The sequence below is a fragment of the Pelophylax lessonae genome (assembly GCF_965119305.1).
Source record: "Pelophylax lessonae genome assembly, chromosome: 2".
Taxonomy (NCBI): Eukaryota; Metazoa; Chordata; class Amphibia; order Anura; family Ranidae; genus Pelophylax; species Pelophylax lessonae.
Genome location: NC_138769.1, coordinates 563,644,557 through 563,662,727, shown reverse-complemented (window position 1 = coordinate 563,662,727; position 18,171 = coordinate 563,644,557). Strand labels below are relative to the sequence as shown.

The 18,171-nt window shown below is 43.3% G+C and overlaps 1 long non-coding RNA gene across 1 annotated transcript in view; it reads left to right on the top strand.

Moving 5' to 3' along the window:
• The window catches only part of LOC309546190, a 94,162-nt gene extending 76,375 nt beyond the window's left edge, over window positions 1-17,787 (top strand). The window contains exon 3 of the long non-coding RNA XR_014224925.1: window positions 17,649-17,787. This is a non-coding gene — a long non-coding RNA (uncharacterized lncRNA). The remainder of the gene's footprint in view (window positions 1-17,648) is intronic.
• Window positions 17,788-18,171: the final 384 nt, after the last annotated feature.

Below are 18,171 nucleotides of genomic sequence, written 5' to 3'. Positions count from 1 at the left end.
CACTCATGTGTAGTGCGCACCTGGCTATGAAGCTGCAAGCTGTCACAGCCGGGTGCCCACACTTGCAATGCCAGCGCTGCAGAGAGGAGTGGGAGAGAAGCGAGGCTTCGGGCAGCCACATCACTGGATCGTGGGACAGGTGAGTGTATGTTTATTGAAAGTCAGCAGCTAAACTTTGGTAGCTGCTGACTTTTAGGAAACACAAAAATGAGTGGGACTCCGCTTTAATAATGGGCCCTAAGCAGGCAGTCCTAACAGAAACCTGGTATTCAGCTTCTGTAGTGTTGTGTTAGGCCTGCATGGCTGCACCCTTTCACCTTGCCCTTAGGGCATGACAATGCGGGGCTCTTACAGAAGCCTTGGACTTCCATAGTGTTATGGTTGCACCCTTTCACCTCACGGCGCATGCTGATGCACAGCCCTTAAGGCCCACCAGAGTTCTCAGCACCCAGGGTGCTCTTAATCTGGCCCTGGCTTCCTGTCAACTTTAACCCTTCCCTACTACTGGCCACCTCTACAACATAATCTCTCCCCTGTCCTGTCCTGGCCACCTTTGTCTACAACAGTTATCTACACAGAATGAGGCCCCAACCGTTACAACTGTGGCAAACTGACAACACCAGAAATCTCAAAAGACTCTTGAAACACTGTGGCATACATCCAAATCCCTGCAGGACTTCAGCCTATATAAATCTGCCCTCCTAAAACACAATTCCTGCCTCCATGCTGCCAAACAAACCTACATAGTCTCTCTTATTAATACCATGTCACCCAGTCCCCGTTGGCTCTTCTCAATTATTAACTCCCTGCTTTGTCCTAAAGCCCCTTTACCCACTAACCCACTAACTGCCCAACAGATTACCAATCACTTTCAGAACAAGATTAATGCAATACGTTAGGACACCACCACTATACATACATTTTCCCCACTCAACATACCTTGTCTAACAGCACAGTCAACACTCTCCTCTTTTTAACTGGCTGCTACTGAAGAGGTTGCAAAACTTTTCTCAGATACTCACCTAACCAATTTTCCCCTGGATCCTGTTCCCTCCCATCAACTACGGCCACCCTCTTATTCTATCCTATGCTACCTCACTTACATCTTTAATCTCTCTCTCTCTAGTGGCACCTTCCCCCTCCCCTCTAAAACTCACACAGATTACTCCCATACTTAAAAAGCCCTCACTGGACCCCACCAACCTGTACAACTTAGGACCCATCTCATTGCTCCCATTCACCTCTAAACTTCTAGAACTCTTTGTCTACAACAGTCTTAGATCCTACCTCAGTGAAAATAACCTTCTTGATTCCTTGAAGTCTGGCTTTTGCTCGTAGCACTCCACAGCAACTGCCTTACTAAAACTCAGTAATGATTTAATAACTGCTAAAACCAAAGGCCACTACTCCATACTCTTACTACTCCAAACTGCTACTACTTGACCTCTCTGTGGCCTTTGATACTGACCATCCCCTCCTTTTTAATAAACTCTGTTCCCTTGGCATCAAAGATTCTGCTCTATCCTGGTTATCCTCCTACCTATCACAGTGCTCCTTCAGTGTTGCCTACAACTCGGTCTCCTCTCCATTTCCTCTCTCTGTCGGGGTCCCCGAAGGCTCTGTTCTTGGACCCCTTCTCTTCTCTCGCTTCCAATACCATCTCTATGGTGAAGGCACCCAAATCTATCTCTCCACTCCTCACTTCATTCCTTCAATCTCCTCTTGCATTACTTAATTACTGACATATCAGCATAGATGTCTCCCCACTTCCTTAAACAAAATCGCTCTAAAACTTAGCTGATAATATTCCCTCCAGCCCGTACCCCTATATGACTTTTTCATCAAGATCAATAATGCAGCCATCACTACCTCCCCTTACGCCAGAGTACTAGGTGTAATCCTAGACTCTGACCTGTCCTTTCAGCCCCAAATCCAATGATTGTCAAAAGCTTGTAGACTTCACCTCTATCATCACATAACGTTCGCCCCTTTTTAACTAATAAAACCACCAAGCTCCTCATTCACTCCCTTGTTATCTCTGGCCTTGACTATTGCAATTCTCTCCTCATAGACCGACCTCTCCACAGGCTATCCCCTCTTCAGTCTGTCATGAATGCTGCTGCCAGATTCATCTACCTTACCAACCGCTCAGTGTCTGCCACACCTCTCCACCAATCCCTACACTGGCCTTTATTCAGTGTCTGCTACCCCTCTCCACCAATCCGTCCACTGGCCTCCATTCAGTGTCTGCTACCCCTCTCCGCCAATCCCTACACTGGCTTCCGATCGCCAAGTGAATTAAATTCAAAATACTAACTTCAACATTCAAAGCCATTCATGACTCTGCCCTGGCCTACATCACAAATCTTCTCTCCAAATATCACCCAAACCATCCTCTCTTCTCCTCTTAAGACCTCCTGCTCTCTAGCTCCCTTGTCTCCTCTCATGCTCATCTCCAGGACTTCTCCAGAGTCTCTAACATCCTCTGAACTCTCTACCTCAATCTGCCCGGCTATCTCCTACTCTGACTGCCTTCAGGCGATCCCTGAAAACTCATAATTTCAAGGAAGCCTTTTATGCTTCCAACTAATCTTTTACCACTTCTATCAGCTCATCCCCCACAGTTACAATCTTTTGTACCACGTGCCCCACCCTATTAGATTGTAAGCTCTTCTGAGCAGGGCCCTCTTGTAATTTATTGTATTGTAACTGTATTGTCTCAGTTTTATATTGTAAAGTGCCACGTAAACTGTTGGCGCTATATAAATCCTGAATAATTTTATTAATAATGGGGGTTAAACAGTCCCACAGATGTCCTAGCGATTGTGGGATGAGATGGGACAGAGTGCAGGCCGCCCCCCTGGCATGGATGGTGTATGCCGTGCCCTCGCCCATCCAGCTCCATCCGAGCCAGCCAAGACTGCCCCCTTCCAGCCTGTTTGGGAACACAGAGTCAGTGCAGCAAGCGCTGCCCAGTGAGCAGAGAGTGCCTGGAGTGGAGCTTCAGCCTGGTTTGAGGGTCGGGAGGAGGAAGGAATGAGGGGGCCGAGTCACTGCACAATGGGCCTCTGGGTTGTACTTGCCCCCTGGGCCAAAAGTTGCCAGTCAGCACCTGAGACAATTAGTCTAAAAAGCAAAAGATTATTTCAGCACAAATGTAAAAAAAAAGTGTTCCAAATAACTGCAGTCCACACTGTTCCCTGGTTCATGCACCAGCTGTTTTTAGTCTGTCATAAGCAAACTGTCAGTGAGCATCAGCAGTCACATCTCCAGTAAACATTAATTGTCTCAATTGTGTGGGCATTTTTTTATACACCGCTTCCAGAACACAAGAGCGTATGGAAGCTGTTTGACAACAGCGTAGCTACATCAGTGTAAAAATTCTGCAGATTGTCTCCCAGGTTAGACATGTATTTATATTTAGAATAAGACAAGGACAGCCTAGAGACCTGCCGTGGGGTCTTTACAGTATGTGGCAGCAAGTTATGTTTTCTATAGCTAATTACACTCCGCTCACAAATAAATAGCGTAAATGAATGAAGTTTCTATAAAAATGAAAACATTAAAAATATTTTTCTACATTGTAAAAATAGTAACAAGTACTTATGTAATGAATTTAAATATCCAAGGACACTTATATAAAACATCACTTATATAAACTGTGTGAAAGAAGCACTGTCTGTCCTTATATAAATGTTGTATGAGACACTGGGGCAGCCATTGTTAACAAGGAAAGGGAGCTCAAGAGATCAGACCAGATAGCACAACCTCAAGTGTATCTCTAGACAAAACTTTTTTTTAGTTTTGGAGCGAGTGGCGAAGGGTTAGACCCTGTGCTAAGTCCTAAGCCTTGTGCACACAGGCTGAACATCGGGCAGTATCAGCTGGTTCAATAGAAACTGGCCGACATTCGTCCAGTGTGTACAGCAGCTGGTCGGACTTCTGTCGAAGGGGCATGACCGAAAAAGGTCTGCCGATCGGCATCTGATCAGTGCTCTTAGCCAATGGCTTTAAGATTAGCCAAAAACAGCGTCCTGTATGTTTGCTGACTCACCTTGTATAGATGCTATCCAAGAAATTTAAACTAGGCATAAAATTATTTGCAGGTAATGACCCCAAAATAAAGATGTTACAATGGAATCTTTATTGCAAAAATATAAAGATACAAAAAATCCCATCACCACTTTAACCTCAATTGTGTTTAAAAAGATAATGTTGCCTTAGATGGCGCAGCTGCGTCCACACGTTGCACATGCACACAGAAAGTCCTACACACCCCTTTAAGAAAGTCTATTGTATGCTGCCAATAGATGGGGAATAAGTTGCCAGTAATTGATTCATCAATAGATACTGTACATATACAGTATCTCACAATAGTGAGTACACCCCTCAAATTTTTGTAAATATTTTATTGTATCTTTTCATGTGACAACACTGAAGAAATGACACTTTGCTACAATGTAAAGTAGTGAGTGCACAGCTTGTATAACAGTGTAAGCCCCCGTTCACATACACGCGACGCTACTTCGCACCGCGACCTCCGAGGTCGCGGTGCGAGCAGCGCGCCGCGACCTCGGAGCAGCCGCCACGGACTTCATAACATTGAAGTCTATGGCGGTCGCCTCCGGGTCGCCCCAAAGAAGCTCCGGACCCTTTTTCTAAGTCGGAGCGACTTGTGTCGCTCCTATTAGAACGGGTCAGCAGCTTCCCTATGGAAGGCGACCTACGGCGACCTGTGAGCTACTTGGCTACTGTAGAGCAGCTCAGTTTCAGAGTCTTGGCAATCTTCTTATAGCCTAGGCCATCTTTATGTAGAGCAACAATTCTTTTTTTTTCAGATCCTCAGAGAGTTCTTTGCCATGAGGTGCCATGTTGAACTTCCAGTGACCAGTATGAGAGAGTGAGAGGGATAATACCAAGTTTAACACATCTGCACCCAATTCACACCTGAGAACTTGTAACACCAATGAGTCACATGACATCGGGGAGGGAAAATGGCTAATTGGGCCCAATTTGGACATTTTCACTTAGGGTTGTACTCAATTTTGTTGCCAGCGGTTTAGATATTAATGGCTGTGTGTTGAGTTATTTTGAGGGGACGGCAAATTTACACTGTCATACAAGCTGTACACTTACTACTTTACATTGTAGCAAAGTGTAATTTCTTCAGTATTATCACATGAAAAGATATAATAAAATATTTACAAAAATGCGTGGGGTGTACTCACTTTTGTGAGACACTGTATGTACACTGTGGCCCCAATGAAGCATGAAGTCAAAATGGGGCCATCGAGTCAACCTGAGGATTTAGGTTCACTCAATAAAAGAGCATGATACTTCCTCTACTGGTTCAAGGTGGAAGAAAACAGCATGACTAAAGTTGTAAAACTGTATTAGGACTCAAATGAGTGTCAGAAGAGGCTCTGCGAATGACAGCCCCATATTGTGACAAGGGTTATTCACACATTGCTTAGGCAAAGGGATGTTTGTGACTTTCTGTGTGCATGTGCAACGTGTGGATGCAGCTGTGCCATATAAGACATTGTTGTCTTTATATTTTTGCAATAAAGATCCCGTGATTAAGCTGCGTGATCCCATTGTAACATCCGTTTTTTGGGGTCCTTTCCCCCAAATAGTTCTTTGGACTGATCGGGTCCACCTGTCATTTTTTTAAGTGGACCCGATTGGACCATCCATTGTCCTCTATGGAGCAGCAGGTGTCAATGAACATGTCTGTTGACACCCGCCGACATCCGATCCGCTAAAAACAGACTGATGGGGATCTGTTCCCCATCCTTTTTAGCAGATCGAATTGGATGGCTGTCAGGTGTAAACGGACAGGCGGTCCTTTTACATACAACCGCCCATAGATGAGAGTGGGGTGTGTCTGTGTCTGCTCTACATAAGCGGAGTGGACACTGACCAGCCATCCGCCTGCTCAGTGGGGATCAGTAGACAGATTCCCCAATGAGCAGCCGGACTCCTGGCAGAGTCCACCAGGTGCAGAAGGGGCCTAAAAGACATTTTTTATTTCATTCTTGGATAGCAACACTTTCAAGTATTTTATGCTGTCTGCGCCCCCACTAGGAAGATTCACTCTCTGTTCTGGTGGCCATTGTCATTTGGACTAAAAGAGTGGGAATCCCTAAAACTTTGAGTTATCTCTAGAACAGGGATAAAAGAGACATTTTTAAATGGGGTCACCTGTTTCTAAGAGGAAATTTACCTAACTTTGTAGATTTCTCTCTCATCTTGTCATGCCTACAGGACAAGAAGTGAATGGAAATCTATTGGATGGACAGATTGCACAAAAACTGCCAGAGGTTTTAGTCTAAAATGATGAAAGTGTTGGCTTTGAACAGACGGTAATTTAAAAATGATTTTCAGCATTTAAAATGTTGGAAATGGCTGCATTTGTTATTGATATTAATAAAGTAAAATGAACATCCACAGACTAAGCAAATGGAAATGCAACTGATGACAGCATAATTGGACAGCTAGAAAAATGCTTATTGTGTAATAATGTAATTTCAGAAAAGTAATCGCTCTTGCATGTATTATACAGAATTGACCATCCAGCTGCGTTATACAGAGGCAGTGCATTGGATTAGTGTTGGTAGCAGCCCATTATGAGATGTGCTAATAAGGAAGCTGGAAGCTTAAGAGGAAATGGTAGACTAATGCCCTTATTATTTCTTTGTACTTTTAGTCCAGGAAACTGATGTGATGCCACAGCTACTTAGAAATATACACAAAATAAATGTCTTCTGTCTTCTCATTTTTTGTCTTGTGCTCCTTTCCTCTCTCTTCCCCTGCTCCCTCTTGTATTACTTCCCATCATCTATTTATTGATCTTCTAGCACTTGAAAGGGAAGCCAAAGTATCTTACAAATAATTGAATAGATTCATTCCTATGAAGATAATTGAGAGTGGGACTTGGGAGCTGGATGAATTGTCTGGTAAGATGGGAATAAAATGCCTAGGCCAGATATATTGGCTGTGATATCTTCAGTTTCTGTGGGAACAGGTATGCCTATGGGAGACTTTATGGTAATTAAAGGGTACTAGCAAAAGTGTGCCTGCTGGCAATTATGGGGGATGTTCCAAATCAGTGATTGGAAAATGGGTAATGTAATAGTTTAAAGAGGCCTTGCAAATGGCATCATATCCCAGAAGGGGCTGCACAGTTGGGGGCAAGATTGTGTTTCTATTGAAGAACTGCTTTTATTCCAAAGTCAGGTGGAATCAAAGAAAGCAGGAATTTTTGTAATAATAAAAAAAAAAAAGTTGTTTTTTTTACATAGTAAATAAATCTGCAACGGCCTATTTATGTGCTATACTAGTGCAAATATTGGTATTGCATCTTAAAGAGATCACAGGATGATGTACTATTCCATTTCGTATGTCAGAAAGTAGAGTTTCTCAAAACTCAAAATACCGGGTGTTTCATATTGAGTGAGATACTTGTAACTCCAACAACCATAGCCGATATATCATAGGAGTCTAAAAAAATTAGCATCAAACAATAAACCGTTAAAGTAGACTTCCAGCTTCCCCCTATTTAGCCTTGAAACTGTCCCCTCCCCCCCTCCAAACACCTATTCTAGCGAACCTGTGTAAGAAAGATGTAAATACTTACCTATTTCAGGCCGTCCGATCCAGTCGCGTGATCTGGCTCCCATGTGTCAGCTAGCGCAGCTGCAGGGGAGAAGCGGGAGCACTGACAATCGATGGGCCATTGAAGCCTATGAGTGACGTCACTGCTCCAGGCTTTACTAGCCATTGTCAGAATGCTGTCTCCTGCAGCCACTGCTGGCTAACACAGGGGAGATCGTATGACTGGACCGGAGCAACCTGAAAATAGTTAAGTATCTACATCTTTCTTACACAACATAGGCGTGCGCACAGGGTGTGCCAGGTGTGCCCAGGCACACCCTAATCACCCAGTGCAGCACAGATTCCCCCTACTGCCCTGGCTCCCATCCCCCTTACCCCCACAGCTCTTTCGGCTGTTGCTGTGGGGATGTTTTAGGATGAGTGGGAAAAGGGGCCAGTAAATATATAATTTGCCGGCCTCCTCCCTTTCTGAATGAACATCGTGAGTGATCGGTAGTGTGTGTTTGAGCTTTGGTGTGCACACCCTAATGCATTAGGCTGCGCACACCTATGTTACACAGGATAGTTAGCATAAGTGTTAGGACAGTTTAAGGCTAGTTAGGGGGAAGCTGGAATTCAACTTTAAACAAATAAATATGTCATCTTCAATCTTTTTTCGTGTTTTCATACCAAACTATGAAATGCTGCATTTGGAATTTATTCATTCAAACTCTAATTTTCTTGTGTGTGATGTCTATTCAGTCGTATTTAACTCTCAGCGATCCTATAGATCAGCTTACTGAGCACCATGTCTGACATGCTTTGAGAGCCTTTTACATAGAATTTTCTTGGCAAATTTTTTATGAGGCAGAAAAAATTCTGCACAAAAAAAAAAAAGGATTACATCAAACCTCCCCATTTGCACAGGTTGGGACGAGAATGTGATAACATGTGCATATCAAATTTGAACACACATACTTGGGCCAGTTTAGACAGGAACCATACCTACCAGTGTGTCTTTGGAGTGTGGGGGAAAACCCATGCAAGCGCAGGGAGAACATGCAAGCTCCATGCTGATAATGTCCTGGCTGAGTTTTGAACCAATTACCCCTGTGCTGGCATAAGTCACTGTGCTGCTCAGAATTTTCTGTAGGCATTTTTTTTTTTTAAAGCTAGCATTTTCTTCATTGAGCATTGTATATGCTAGTTAGAGCAATCATGGGGACTATTCTGCTGCAGTCCACGTCTAGAAAATATTTTTAAAAAAAAATTTCAACAGTGTCTGATATGTATAGTATATACTATAGATTCTGATACCTTAGTAGTGGAATACACTAAAGCCTCATTCACGTTGCTTATTTTTTTAAGTGACCATGCATGATAAGCAGAAAAAGGTGCATAGTATGGTTTTGGCCACATAGACTTTAATTAGGGCTCCTGAAAAATTCATTAAAATTGCACAAAAAACACTTGCAAATGCAGACAAACAAATGTGATCCTAGACTTAGGCAGGCCATAGATGGGTCAGTTGTTTTATTTTTTTTTTTCAACCAGCGGATTGAATGAAAAAAACTGACCCGATTCCCCCATCCACACATTCCAGGTGGATGGGGGGAATCCTCCCTGCTAAACTTTTGCATTCTGCCAGCGGGGAGACTTCAGAATACACAGATCAGTGTTGCAGACTATGGCTTGCGGTGCTGATTGAGCAGTGAAAATCTGACAGGGTGGTTGTACCCAAGCTGATTGGTAGGCTTACATGGACTTACATTGGTAGATTTACAGTGACCATACCTGGATCAAAATTCATCCTGTGCCCGCTGAGTCGGCTGAATTTCAATCCATGTATGCATGTGTAACTTTTGGTTGGTATCGTGTATTCATATCAACCACACCTGGGCAGTCACATTGTAATAAAAGGTTTATTTTTGCTTTTAACCACTTTACCACTGGAGGATTTTGCTGTCTTACGTCTGGGCCACTTTTTGCGATTCGGCGCTGTGCGAATTTAACTGACAATTGCGTGGTCGTGCGATGCCGTACCCAAACGAAATTTACGTCCTTTTTTTCCCACAAACAGAGCTTTCTTTTGGTGGTATTTGATCACCTGTGCGATTTTTACTTTTTGCGCTATAAACAAAAAAAGAGCGTTTATTTTGAAAAAATAACAATATTTTTAACATTTTTTTATATGAAATTCCCCCCCAAAAAAATGTAAAAATCAAATTTTTTAAAATTTTTGGCCAATTTGTTTTCTGCTACCTATGTTTGGTAAAAAAATCACAATAAGCGTATTTTGATTGGTTTGCGCAAAAGTTATTGCGTTTACTAACGAAGGGAAAGATTTCTGTCATTTTTGGTGTTTTTTTTTTTAACGCGTAATGGCGGCGATCTGCGATTTTTTTTTGCGGGACTGCAACATTGCGGCGGACAGATCGGACCCTTGACTGACATTTTTGACAATTTTGGGGGTACCAGTGACATTACTGCAGTACTCAGTGCTCTATATATGCACTGTTACTGTAAAAATGACACTGGCAGGGAAGGGGTTAATTTTATTGGAGAGGGAGGGGTTAATGTATGCCTGGTGCTTACTAACGTGGGGGGGGGGAGGTGACTGAGTGACACAAGGACAGATCGAGGGTTCAGCTATGCTGAACCCTGCAATCTGACCCTGCCTGTCACTTAGGAGATCCGCCCGCCCTGTTTACACAGGCGGGCGGATCTCCAAACTAGATTCCCGACGATCGGGGAAGAGCAGCGGCGATCGCCGCCGCTCCTCCCCTGGCCCGACTCCCGCTGTGACTGAAAACAGCGGGAGCGAGCCTCCGGCGCCGCGCGCGCCGCCGAGAGAGGGGAATGTCTGGTGACGTAGACCTACGTCGCCAGACGATAATGAGCCACTGTGCCGCAGTAGCAGCACAGTGAGCAGTGGTAAAGCGGTTAAACAGGAGCACATTGTTTCATAGGATTGAATATAGGATTAGTGTATCAACACTATGGGTTTGATTTACTAAGGGCAAATAGAATCTTCACTTTGCAAGTGTAGTTGCACTTGTTTTTCCCCAGAGCTTAGTGAATGTGGCGAAGCTCTGCTGATCATCCAATCATGTGCAGGCAAAAATGCTTTTTTTTTTAAAATTTTTTTATTTATTTATTTTTTTCAACTGATTAGGTATTCTTTACAAGGTGAAGCTTCACCCCATTTACTAAGCTCTGGGGAAAATGAGTGCAATTGCACTGGCAAAGTGCACAGTCTATTTGCCTTTAGTGAAATAACCCCTATGTAAATCCCAAGCTATGAATTCAATTGGTGCCCATAATATTTCTTGCTTCTGGCAATAGGCAAAAATAGGGCTGTGCATCTTCACTTACCTCACGATTTGATGCGATGCGATTACGATTATTAGGGTCGCGATTCGATACGATTCGATTCCGCGATGCATCAGGATGCATCACGATTACTGCCCAATGCCCATGCCCAGCCCACTGCCCAATGGTTTCAAAACTTTATCAAAAAAAACAAACAATCAAGCAGTCACAAATAAAAGAATCCTTTTTATTTTCATTTGCTTCAAAGGACACTTTCCTGGACCCTGTCATGGCCTGCAAGCCCTGCATACTTTAGCACTGACAAACACTGAGTGAGTCCCCCCCTTGCCCAGACCCCCATAGCTGACTGACACTGACAGAGACCCCCAGGCCCCCACTGACACTGACTGACCCCCCTGGCTGCCAGACTGCCACAGCAGAACAGTTCCCCCGGGCCCCGACCGACCGTCCCCTGTCCCAGGCCCCCCCCATCACAGACATCCCCCAGAGATACAGACGAGAGACCCGCATGAATGATTACACAATTATTTGTTTGGACATACCTGCTGTGTGACTGTGTGGGTTGTTGTGCACTGCATTGCAGAGGAGGACAGGTGCTGTGCTGCTCTCTGGACTCTGTGGCGGGCGGCTGGCGTCACTGGCAGTGGCGTGGCGGCTGGGCCTCCAGGGCCTGTCGGCTACGGTGAGGTGAGGTGAGGCTGGCGGCGCTGGCTGGCTGCGATGGGGACGCACTTGGGGCTCCTCGCTCCTGTGTGTGGACTCACTGGACTGGCGGCTTCTGGCTTGGATGGCTGGCTGGCTGGCTTCTAGGCCGCAGGTGGGACGCCGATACACGCGGGGGATGTCTTGCTGCGCCTCGGCCCGGGTCAAAGAGGCGGAAGGGGAGGGGCGGAGCCTTTTTATTAAGCTCCCGCCACTAACCCACCAATCAGCTGCCGATCCTGCGATCTTGTGATTTTTTATTTTTTTTTCCCTTGCGCGATAGGGCGTGGCCGCGGCTGATGACGTAATTTCGTATAATCGATTATGCCGGCAGCCCGCATCGATGCAGAATCGCGAAGGGTCGAATCGCGATGCATCGATCTTTCGATTATATTCCCCAGCCCTAGGCAAAAAGATTGCTCATAAATTGATTTGGATTACTGGCCTTTGGCAACTACAATAAGACCACACGGTATGATCTCTAGTGTCTTTCTAGTAGCTATTTCTTAATTGAATCCATTTTTCAAATTGGCTGATATTATAACAGTATGGAAGATAGGTTGCTATAGGTGAACACCCTAGCATGAGTTCTGTAAATGAACACTATAAGCTAATGACAGATTTACAGGAAATTAGCAGGTTCCAGAAGGACAGCAGACATCGCCTCTGCTAAAAGGTTGGCTAGAATAGATATTTTTATGTTGCTTTATCAGACATCTCCCCACCTGTCACTAACTGGCTTCACATGATAGCCTTGAAATATGCAATGATACATTCTAACTCTTATCAGAAAGGGAGGGGGGTTGTATATGGAAGCTGTAGACATTAAAGTGCATAAAGAGACCGAAGGTCCAATTAACAGTTGTGCATGTGCATTATTGTACACGTCAATATGTATTTTCATGCAAGTTCCATTGATTTCAGTGTACCTCTCAACATGTTGCCATATAAAATAAAAAAAGTACATGCAGCTTTTTTTTCAAAAAAGGTTTGTAAATGCAACACGTATATCTGAGCAAGTTACTATTCAGTTCGATGATGTTTTCCATTCATGCATCCAAATTTGTGTCATAATGCATAGGTATGCTGCAAGTACATCATGAATATTTCTCTTAAAGCTATTAAAATGCATCATATGAGAAGAAAGGTGAAATAAAAAAAAATGATATGGTGACAGGTGGAACACTTCTATCCACCTCATGTACTCCAGGCATTGTATATTCGTGTACGGACATAATAAAAACGTAACCTTGTGTATTCAGCTTGTCACGGCCCCTTTGATACACATATGTAACTGTAAAAGTACACAGCCCTGTTGGCTTTTATGTGCTCTTACATTTCTCCAGATTATCAGCCTACACAGACTTGAGCGTTGTCAGTTTTATTGCCAATAAATATTCAAGGTTATAAAAAAAAAGCTTCTGTACGTTGGATGATCCCATCTTATTCTACCAATTTTCACCAAACTGACTTTGCAGGATGCATGCTAATTAAATGTTAATTAAAGAGAAAAATTAACAAATTAAAGCATATCTGTGTTCAACTGGATTACATGGTTTGTAATTGATGGGGTTATGTTTTAAATGGAATTATGCACTCTGCTATTTTTAGTAAATTATCATTAAAGATTTTTTTTACTAAACAATATAGTGTGATGTGTATCAGGTGTGATCGCTGTAATTGTACCAGATTTATTACAGATTCATCTGTGAGTGTGTGCGTGTGTGTGTATATATGTATATATATATATATATATATATATATATATATATATATACTGTATCTCCCAAAAGTGAGTACACCCCTCAAATTTTTGTAAATATTTTATTATATCTTTTCATGTGACAACACTGAAGAAATGACACTTTGCTACAATGTAAAGTAGTGAGTCTACAGCTTGTACAACAGTATACATTTGCAGTCCATCACCTTTACCCTCAGCTTCTTTAGCAAGGCAGTGGTCGTCTTGGAGGTGTGTTTGGGGTTGTTATCATGTTGGAATACTGCCCTGCGGCCAAGTCTCTGAAGGGAGGGGATCATGCTCTGCTTCAGTATGTCACAGTACATGTTGGCATTCATGGTTCCCTCAATGAACTGTAGCTCCCCAGTGCCGACAGCACTCATGCAGCCCCAGACTATGACATCACCATGCTTGACATACTTGTTGTACACATTTGCAACTATGTGTTGAAGCTAAACTGCTACTCCAACGCACCTCTGCAAAGCATGGTCCCTAACTTAAGCTGGGTACATACTGTGAGGTTTTTTTTTTGCTCAACCGCCAGGCTGAACGAAAAATAAAAAAAGCAAGGTTCCTGCATCCACACAAGCGATGTAAATGAAGGAATGCCCCCCACAGCATTATTGTAATCTGACAGTGGCGACTCCTTTCCTGTCAGAATGCACTGATCAATGTTGCAGCCATTGGCTGCAGCGGCTGATCTGGTGCCGGATTACCAAATGGGCAGAGTAGGCACCAGTCAAAGGGTTCCATCTAAGGGCCCGTGTCAACAGATAAAAATTAATATTGATTTGATCTTGACAGAAAATTAAAACTAAGCTTTGTTTAATTGTTTACAAAAGATAGAAAAAAAAGAATCCACTCAAAGAAGCAAAAACTTTACATTAAACACTGTATTAATGTAATGTACCCAGTAATCACGTAAAGTACATAAAGCATAGCCATCAGGTTTACATTACAGTTTGTCTCTTAAAAGTTCATCATCTTTTAGCTTCTTTCTAGCAAATTCTTTCTTTTATTCAACTAGAGCATGCACACCAGAAACCTCCAGAAACCTACAAGGTTTTAACTACCTAGGGCCATCCATAGAGTTTAGTTTGGCACTGGGCTGATGAAATGCTGGTTTTCCAGCAGGACCGTTTGACAGAAGGTGGTCTAACAATCAGCTTCTGTTGAACAGAGGGCTACACACAGATTGAAATCCAGCTGAAGAAGTAAAGAATGATACCACTGGAACAAATTGTGGTTCTGTGGCACTTGACTTCTCAAATGTATTAATCGGATTTTAAAGAGATCTACAATTACCTGTCGCTGCTCATCTTTTGTATAATCTTTATTATATGTTTGCAGAAACAGTGCAATAAAGCAGAACACCTAGTTCCACAAGTCAAATAGTCAGATGATAAAACATGTCACAGATCAGAGATCGAGCAGCTGGGGGGGGCTGGGTAGGAATGGACATTATAAGAAAGTTGGGGAAGGGAAAACACTGGGAAAAGGGACAAAAAGTGGAAGAGGGAGGGAGAACTACAGGAGGACAGAGATGACTAAACCAAGCAAATTAAATGAAATGGCTCAAATGGCACAGTTTGTAGCATACAATAATCTGAGATAAGGAAGGTCAAAAAGTACACAAATATTTGTTATAAAAAAAAAAAAAAACATTTACCAACATATATGCTATCATTGTACTGGAGTGTATTGATCAAAAAACTGCAGGTTAGGAAGGGTTATTTTTGTTTTACCTCATGAATCCAAGTGGCCCAGAAGTTATAAAATTGGCCATGTTTGTCCTGGGTGCAGGACCAATGTTCAGCCTCCAATAGTTAGTACACAATTCAAAAGGGGTTAAAGATGCTACTGATCGTAAGTTCGAAAGATGTTTGCGAAAAAAATCAAGCAATTGTGCATGTTTCCAGTAGTCTGATGGAAACTTCCCATAGGCATTTCGTAAGTTACTTATGGCGCTTTTCCACTGCATGGAACTGTACCGGTTCGGCACGCTTTTGTGCTTTTCCACTGCTGGTACCGCATGGTATAGGGTCGGAACGGTTCGGTACGGTATAGGTTTGCTTTTCCACTGCATGGAACCGAACGGTACGGTACGGTACGGCTCTGAAAAAACAGTACCTACTCGATTGTGGTTCCAACAGGTACCAAACTGGTACCATATCCCACAATCCTTTGCATGCAGTCACTACTAGCCACTGATTGGTCAGAGAATCCCACCCACCCCGTTGTTATCCCACCCACTTAACTTTAGTACTACTTTAGTAGAAAAGCAAACCTATACCGTACCGTACCGAACCGTTCCGACACTATACCATGCGGTACCAGCAGTGGAAAAGAAAACCGGGCCAAGCAGGGCCGAGTAGAGCCGAGCCTGTACTAGCCGGTACTTGCAGTGGAAAAGGGCCAATAGAGACCGTAGTTCACCTTGTGTAAAGATTTTAATGCACCATAATTTCCCATCTGAGCCCCATGTGTCCGATCCCCCAGACGAATGGGGAATGGATTGGATGTTAGCGGGTGTCAAGGTACACATGTCTGTTGACACCTGCCAGTCCATAGAGGTCAAGCTGACAGGTGGTCCCAGCCAGTCTGCCTGTGTGAAAGGGCCCTAGTAATGAAAAATACCCTTTACTTAACTGAAAACAGACAACAGGTTACAGAAATAGCAGTCTTGTATGTCACTCTTCAGTTCAGAGAGGGCCAAACCTGCAGACCTTGTGAGTTTCAGTGGTCCTATAGCCCTTCTCACCAGGCAGGTAGTGAACTGATTAAATGCTGCAGAAGTTCCCTGTGTTTAGGAGGTAGTCCAGAAGCCTAAGATATCACTAAGCTGATTGGTCAGAGCAGCTATTGCTTATTTCATTGCTCTGTAATAGGCATAACTGGTGCTCTATGAATTCTATTCTTGGCTTTAATGGCATCCAAGGTAAAATAATATTAACTTAATAGCTTATAATAACTTAATATAACGATTGATATTATATATCAATCCAGCAATACATGAGGGCAGGATAAACTACTATACTATTTATTTTATTTTAGGTTTACATGCACTGCAGGCTGAAATATAGGCATTTATATAAATGTTAAAATACATTGTTTTTAATCCAATAAATATTAAACTAACTAAACTACCAACATAATTACTTGATGTCTATCTTTATAAAGATGTACCAACCTAAACGTATTTTTTTTTATTTTTATTTGTTTCGCTGTCCCTAGAAGTATCTCTTACTTATCTTTGTGTCCTAGTGACTGATGGCCACAAGGACAAAGCTTGAGAGGGTAAAGACTGGTCAATGAACAATTCATTGATCACAGTTCATTGCTGATTCATTGATTCACTGGTCCTCATCATATCCGACTTTTCACACAGTAAGCATTCAAACCCTGGTAGCCGTGCCACTTCTGAGTCCCTAAACCATTTCATGGTACTCAGTGGTGTATTTTGGTTTTGTGCTGCCCTAGGCAAGACCAAAATTGGGCACCCCCCCCATGTACATTTTCCCCACTCCTTTTTTAAAGGATGTAGCTCCCTCCAAAATTGAAGGACTACAAGTCCCAGCATGAACCCCTGAGAATCTCACGAGAGGGGGGTGGGTGAGGGAGAGAGAGAGGGGGGTGGGTGAGGGGGGATGAGAGGGAGAGGGAGAGGGGGGATGAGAGAGAGAGAGAGAGAGAGAGGGGGGTAAGAGGGAGAGGGGGGATGAGAGAAAGAGAGAGAGGGGGTGTGAGAGAGAGAGAGAGAGGGGGGTGAGAGAGAGGGGGGATAAGACAGAGAGAGGGGGGAATAAGAGAGTCGGCTCTAGCAACCAGTGGCCAATAGAGTCTCAGGTGGAGGGGGGCAGCTTTTTTGCTGCCCCCCTGCAAAGTGCTGCCCTAGGCCTGGGCCTTGTTGGCCTAGGCCAAAATACAGCCATGATGGTACTCAAGCCCTGAGGAATGGAAAGATGTATGGATCCCTGAAGTGCGTTGGTTGTTTTTTGTCCATTCTGTGGTCATTTACTGAATCAATAAAATCCATCCGGGGCTCTTGTATTGCTTGTAGCTCTTTCTCGTGCAATTGTACATAGACCTGGAAAAGCAACTGAAAACCTTCTACCAGTTTAAGTTAAGCAGATAATTAGCTGAAAAAATTATGCTGAACAGGAAAGAGCTGATGCAATGTGGCTAGGGTACAGGCTGGACTGGATATCTGCTGTGTGTTGGAAACTTTTTACAACAAGGCCATTACCTCATACTTGTGTACTATATTTCTTACCAGGGCAACTGGCCTCATGTGAATAAGACCTTCACCCTAAATTAGGATCGGTACTTGGTGGAAAGTGGAAGAAGTGGCCCAACTTCAGAAGAAGGTTGTACTCTTACCTTGATTAGCATTATCTGGAGGACTGCAATCACAATAGGTAAGTGTGTAATATATCAGGAGCCTAGTTAAAATGTTGAAAATTGTATCATAATATCCTTCTCCTCTCTGCCCTTTCCATTCTATCCAACATACTCACTTCCCCATTGCTCTGTCTAACCCATCTCTCCTCCACTCCTTTCAGCAGTAGCTCACACAAATTTCCTGTCCCTCTCTTCTCTGCCTTACTCCCCCCATCAGTCATTAACTTCACACAAACTTGGTCTGCAGTTTGTAAGCCTCTGCTCTAGTGTTCCTTCCTGCTGCAGCTCACTCATATTGGGTTCCTATTTGCAAGAATACTGCATTGCTTATGGATTGAACTGGATTTTATATTCCTTAAATGTGTGTATGTTTCTTTTATTTATTTTTATCTCTGAGG